Source organism: Trichechus manatus, unplaced genomic scaffold (genome assembly GCF_000243295.1).
Source record: "Trichechus manatus latirostris isolate Lorelei unplaced genomic scaffold, TriManLat1.0 scaffold00028, whole genome shotgun sequence".
NCBI classification, from domain to species: Eukaryota; Metazoa; Chordata; class Mammalia; order Sirenia; family Trichechidae; genus Trichechus; species Trichechus manatus.
Genome location: NW_004443964.1, coordinates 8,050,722 through 8,056,139, shown reverse-complemented (window position 1 = coordinate 8,056,139; position 5,418 = coordinate 8,050,722). Strand labels below are relative to the sequence as shown.

The 5,418-nt window shown below is 50.7% G+C and overlaps 1 long non-coding RNA gene across 2 annotated transcripts in view; it reads left to right on the top strand.

Annotated features, from left to right (window-relative positions):
- LOC111820167 (uncharacterized) overlaps positions 1-705 on the top strand; it is a 4,643-nt gene extending 3,938 nt beyond the window's left edge. For both annotated transcript variants that reach the window (XR_002823707.1, XR_002823708.1), the window contains exon 4: positions 636-705. This is a non-coding gene — a long non-coding RNA (uncharacterized LOC111820167). The remainder of the gene's footprint in view (positions 1-635) is intronic.
- Positions 706-5,418: the final 4,713 nt, after the last annotated feature.

Here is a 5,418-nt window from a genome sequence, read left to right as displayed (position 1 = left end):
ACCAAAAATGTGGAGGGTTGATGTTTCACCTTCTGTTCAGAATCATCCCCAGATTTTGGAAAGCCCATTTTGTGGTTTTTCTACGTGTCTGCTCTTGCTGTTTGTAGTGCAGGGAATAATTGGGGTTCTCAGAGATGACATCCAGCACCAGAATAGTTGCCTTGGCCAGGGGAAGGTTTCTCTTTGTCTTGTTCTTGCTCCCCGCCCCTGAGGTGGGCACTGGTAATTGCTGTGTGCAGAAGTAAGGGCATTGTGATTGAATATAATGGGATGTGAGCATAGGTTAACAGAGGGGCGTCCTGGTGGTATACAGAGCGGAGACTGGGGTGCTGTCGAGAGCTGTGGGAGAGCCGGCACCACGTGGGGGGCAAGGGGCTCGGGAGGTTCTGAAGGCCACTTCAGAGTGACAGTCAACCAGTGCAGCTTGGGCTTTGTCCAAATTAATTGGGAGCCTTTTTATAAAGTCTGAGAGGGAACGTTTTTGTTATTGGACAAGTAGCTTAATATTTTAAGTAAAAGCTCCCTGGGTGGGCTTAATTTCTGAGTTTTGTGAGCTCTGTTCAGCTGAAGTACAACATCAGGCAGCGGTACAAATGTATCTTCTGAATGACTCGCCTTTGTCTCTTTCCCTCTAGGCTTGGCAGTGAAGGAGCTGAAATGAACCAGACATGCTGATTTGAAATGTAATAAAATTTTTAAAAAATCTTCAGTGTCTTGTCTTTGAGGATGGGATGGGAAGTTCTACTCAGTGTTGGCTTCTGGCGGGAACATGGTGTGGGTCCTGGTGCTACCTCCCTGTGTCCCTAGTATTGGGCTGTAATCTCGGTGGCCATATAAAGCCATTCTTTCTTTCTTTTTTTTTTTTTTTCAGCCGAAGTTTGAAAATACAGGTGTAGGGAGGCCAGAGTGGGAGTGGGCAGCTGGAGAGCCAGCTATCTGGGTGTAGATCTGCCTGGCTCCTGGGACCTCAAGGTAGAATGGAGCTGCCTTATGCGGAAGATAGTTAAAGGGAGGAGTTGATTAGCATTCCTGGCAAATAGCTACTAGGAGCTAAGCCATCCCATCCCTGGAATGTAGCCTTGGTATTCAGATTGCTTATCTTTCCTTCTGGAGTCTTCCCAGATCCCACCCTTTTTTTTCAGGTTGGTTTTCTGCCCCATAAAGAAGATGATGACACTTGCATGCTCTCAGGCACTGGGTAAAGGTAAAGTGTTTCATAGGAACTGTTACATAACACTGCTAGGAAGATAAGGTAGAAGGACAATTTAGATAAGGCCTTCTGGGAAGGAACATTTAAGATAACAGAAGCCAACAGATGGGGTGAGTTGGTTCTGACTCAGCGGCCCAAGGAAACACTCGTCCTGTGTCATCCTCGCCGTCATTGCTTTGAGTTGTTCCGCAGCCAGTGTCAGTCCATCTCGTTGAGGGTCTTCCTCTTTTTCGCTGATCCTCTACCAAGCATGATGTCATTCTTCAGGGACTGGTCCCTCCTGATAACTTGTGAGATGAAGTCTTAACAACTCTCCCTTCTAAAGGAGCATTCTGGCTGAACTAAGATGTGTTTGTTCTTCTGGTGGTCCGTGGTGTATTCAATATTCTCTGCCAACACCATAATTCAAAGATAACGATAATTCAGTCTTATTCATTGTCTAGTTGGGACACTTTGTAACATCCCCAGATGTTGGCCTAGGGAAAAGAGGGACAGGCATTCCTAGGAAGAGGGACCACCTTAACACAGGAAAGAGACCTGCGCAAAATGCAATTAACACTAAAGGGTTGGATCCTGGGTCAGAGCAGGCCAGGCTTCCTGCCAGAGCTCAGTGATAGAAATGGAGCCTCCGGTTTCACCCTGAGCCTCTAGGCCATGGAAGGATTTGCTGGGGGTGGTGAGTGAGGGATGGCTAGGGCCAAATCCCAACAGGAGGATAGCAATTAAGGGTCCAGCCAGTCTGCCACTTGCTAAATTGAGAAATTCTACCTCGGTTTCCTCAGTGAAAATGACCATGTTAATACCTACTTCACTGATTTATTGTAACGGTTAAGTGAGCTGATTAAGTATCGGTTTAGAAGGGTTCCTGGCACTTGATAGCAAGTTTGAGTGAGGCTTGGTGGGTGTGATGTCGTGCAGGGAGAGACCACAAGGTGGCGCCATACTGCAACGGTTCTTGCGGTCTGGTTGAGTCAAAAAAAAAAAAAACCCGTTGCCGTCAGTCGTTTCTGACTCATGGCAGCCCTAAAGGACAGAGTAGAACTGCCCCATAAGGTTTCCAAGGCTGTAATCTTCACGGAAGCTGACTGCCACATCTTTCTCCCACGGAGCAGCCAGTGGGTTCAAACCAAATACCTACTATTAAAGGTGGCTGTGACTGGGAAGCACCAGTCTCTGAATATTTCTGTAAGAGAATTCAAAGTGTGCAAGGCAGTTTTTGCATCTTGCCATGAGTTTGTTGAAAGGCAGGGGTTTTGCTTCCCCCAGGGGAGGGTGGAAGGGCAGGGGGGCACTGGGTTGCTGATAGACCCAGATGTGGCCCCCTAAGCAGCTTTCAGTTGCCCATTCTGTAAACATTTAAAATTCCTAAGGAAGAGGGAGGGTTTACCCCTCTTGAAGCTTTGTCTCCAGCACATTGTCCAAAGACTAGTCCCAGCTCCTAGGAGACCATCCCTGCAGGGATTTGCCCGGCCTCCCAGTTGAGAGAAGGCGTCCTTTCATACAGGGGTTCCCTACCCTGACCGAGGCGCTTTGTAAAAGTACTGTACTGGCCAGAGTACTGTGCTGGCCAGCGCCGACTTCAGAGACTGGAAGTTGTTTGGGACATAGGTATGTTTTTAGGCCTCAGGTGTCTGTCACGGGCCCTTCTGGGATTGCCGGTAGCTGTGCTGAGCTCCTACAGGCTGCATCTTGAGTAGGTGATTTGGAGCGGGTAGGACAGAGGGAATGCCCAGAAGGAGTGCTGACCTTATTTGTACAACTTTCTGGGAGGGCGCTCCGTTGCTGTTCTGCTCTTTGTTTCACTGGCTCGGCTCTCTAGGTCAGCAGGCCTCTGGGGAAGCTGCTAGAATGGTCACTGTTTAGCTGTGTACACACTGGCTAAGCAGGTTTTAGTATCCCAAGCTGCTCCAAGTGGCTGCGGTGACAACCCGGAGGGGGAGCCTGTGCAGCTGCTTCAGGGGTATGTGCGTGCGAGGGTTTCGCCTTCCTCCACCCTCCCTCCTCATGCCTGGCCCCAGCTCCAGCCTGGACTCCGCCCACCAGGTTTCGCAGACCCCTCCCACTCGGGTTTTGGTGTCTGATCCTCCTTTCCCTCCTAAGGCTCTGTAAATTCACAATTAGGACGCTAATCGCTCCTTAGAGAAGTGAAAAATTCTGTAACTTCTAAGTCGATGAGGGATAGACTGGTGTTTGGGAGGCTTTAGTGGCAAGGACCAGCAGCTCTAGCCTCTACCACTAACATGGAAGAGGAGGGAGGACGTGTTCATGGCACCAGGCGGCACCTGTCACAGGTTCAAGAGGGAAGAGTTGGCTGCAGATGGCTTCCTCGTTATCAGGGTCCATGGAGACAGGTTCTGTAAAGGGGCCCCTATGAAACTGCTAGCGGCCACTGACTGACCCTTCCTGATGACGAAGCTGTATTAAAGCCCTTCACTTCCTTCATCTCATGACTAGGGGCAGATTACCCGATAAGCAAGGTACGCACCGGCTTAATGGTGCTTGCTTACTAATCTGTAGTGCACAATTTCACCTGGTTTTCACCACATCAGATGTGCACTGCAGATTAGTAAGTAAGCACCATTAAGCCTGTGCGTACCTAGCTTACTGGTTAATCTGTCCTTGTGATGAAATCCTACTATCTGCCTTAAACACTAATAAAATATAAGGTCTCATTGCCATTGTCCAGAAGACAGAAGTTGATGTGTCTGAATTCACCTGGGGCCCCTCACTTATGACAGTGAGGCACAAAGGTCCCTGGATGGTGCAAAACGTTGGCGGTTCAAACTCACCTAGCAGCACCTCAGAAGAAAGGCCTGGCAATCTGCTACCACAAATATTACAGCCAAGAAAACCCTATGGGACAGTTCTACTCCATAACACATGGGGTCTCCATGAGTTGGAATCACCTAGGCAGCAACGGGTTAATGAGGCACAAAGAATGTCTGGGGCCTTTCCCAAGTTCTAGCCAGCCTCAGCAGGGGACTGCTCTCTGCCCTCTTCCTGTGAATGACAGGCGAGGCTCAGGCATTGTCCCAGTGGTCACCTCTAATCCTGCCTGCCTCGCCCCTTTACTTCCTGGACAACCTCCTTCCTTTGCTAACCACAGCGTCATTCACCCACACTACCAAGATGGTAATGTCGGGATGGGATGTCTTGGAAAAGGGACACGGGCTCAGCATGCACCACCTCCTCCACCTAGGATTCCCCAAGCAGATGCAGGCCCAGAAGCTGCATCTTTTCGCGTTGAGGTACCTGTCATCATTTGCCAATTACCTAGCCATCTTCCTCCACCCTCCATCTCCACCTCCACCCTTCAGCCCTTTCCTCAGCAACCAGCATGTTCTCAGTGGTGGTGTTGTCAGCTGCCCTGGAGTCGGTTTCTACTCACAGGGACCTATGTACAACAGAACGAAACACTGCTCAGTCCTGCACCCATGCTCACAATCGTTGTTATACTTGAGCCCATTGTTACAGCCACTATGTCAATCCATCTCGTTGAGGGTCTTCCTTTTTCACTGACCCTCTGCTTTTCCAAGCAAGATGTCTTCCTCCAGGGATTCGTCCCTCCTGCTCTGAGCATAGAGACCAGATTCTGTGCCAGGGCAGTGCCTGATCAGTCCCGCCTGGCGGGCCTCTTGCTTTCCTATCCACCCTTCTAGACAGCTGGAGGCCTCTTCCTCTGGGAAGCCTGCCCTGGCCCGCCTGCCAGGAAGAATAAAGTAACCTCCTCAGATCCCAAGACACCCTGTCACGGGTGCTTGTGAGTGAGCTGTTCGTGCAGCGGCGGGCTCTCCCAAGCAGGGCGCGGGTCTGACCGTTCACGACTAACACAAGGTATGCTCAGTAAATGACTGGCGGTGAATTCAGAATGAGTGACAGAGCGGCTGAGTGAATACGGCTTCCTTCTGTCCCCAAGCTGTCGGTCTGGCAGTCCTGAAGAGGCTCAGTCACCCATAACAAGCCCTGGGGACAGCCAGCCTCGCCTCTCACCTCTGTGCCAGGACTGCCAGCTGCACTCATTGACACTTTAGGTCCTTGATTTGGTAATTAGTAATTAACGAGAAGCCCAGAGGCATGGAGACTGGTATTAAGAAACAGATCTAGGAGAGCTTGGGAGCATTTGCCACTTCTCTTTCCACCCCTCTCTCCCGTCGGGCCAGCTCGGGGGCGTGCCGGGGGCGGGGCGGGGCGGGGCGCGCGCGCTCCCA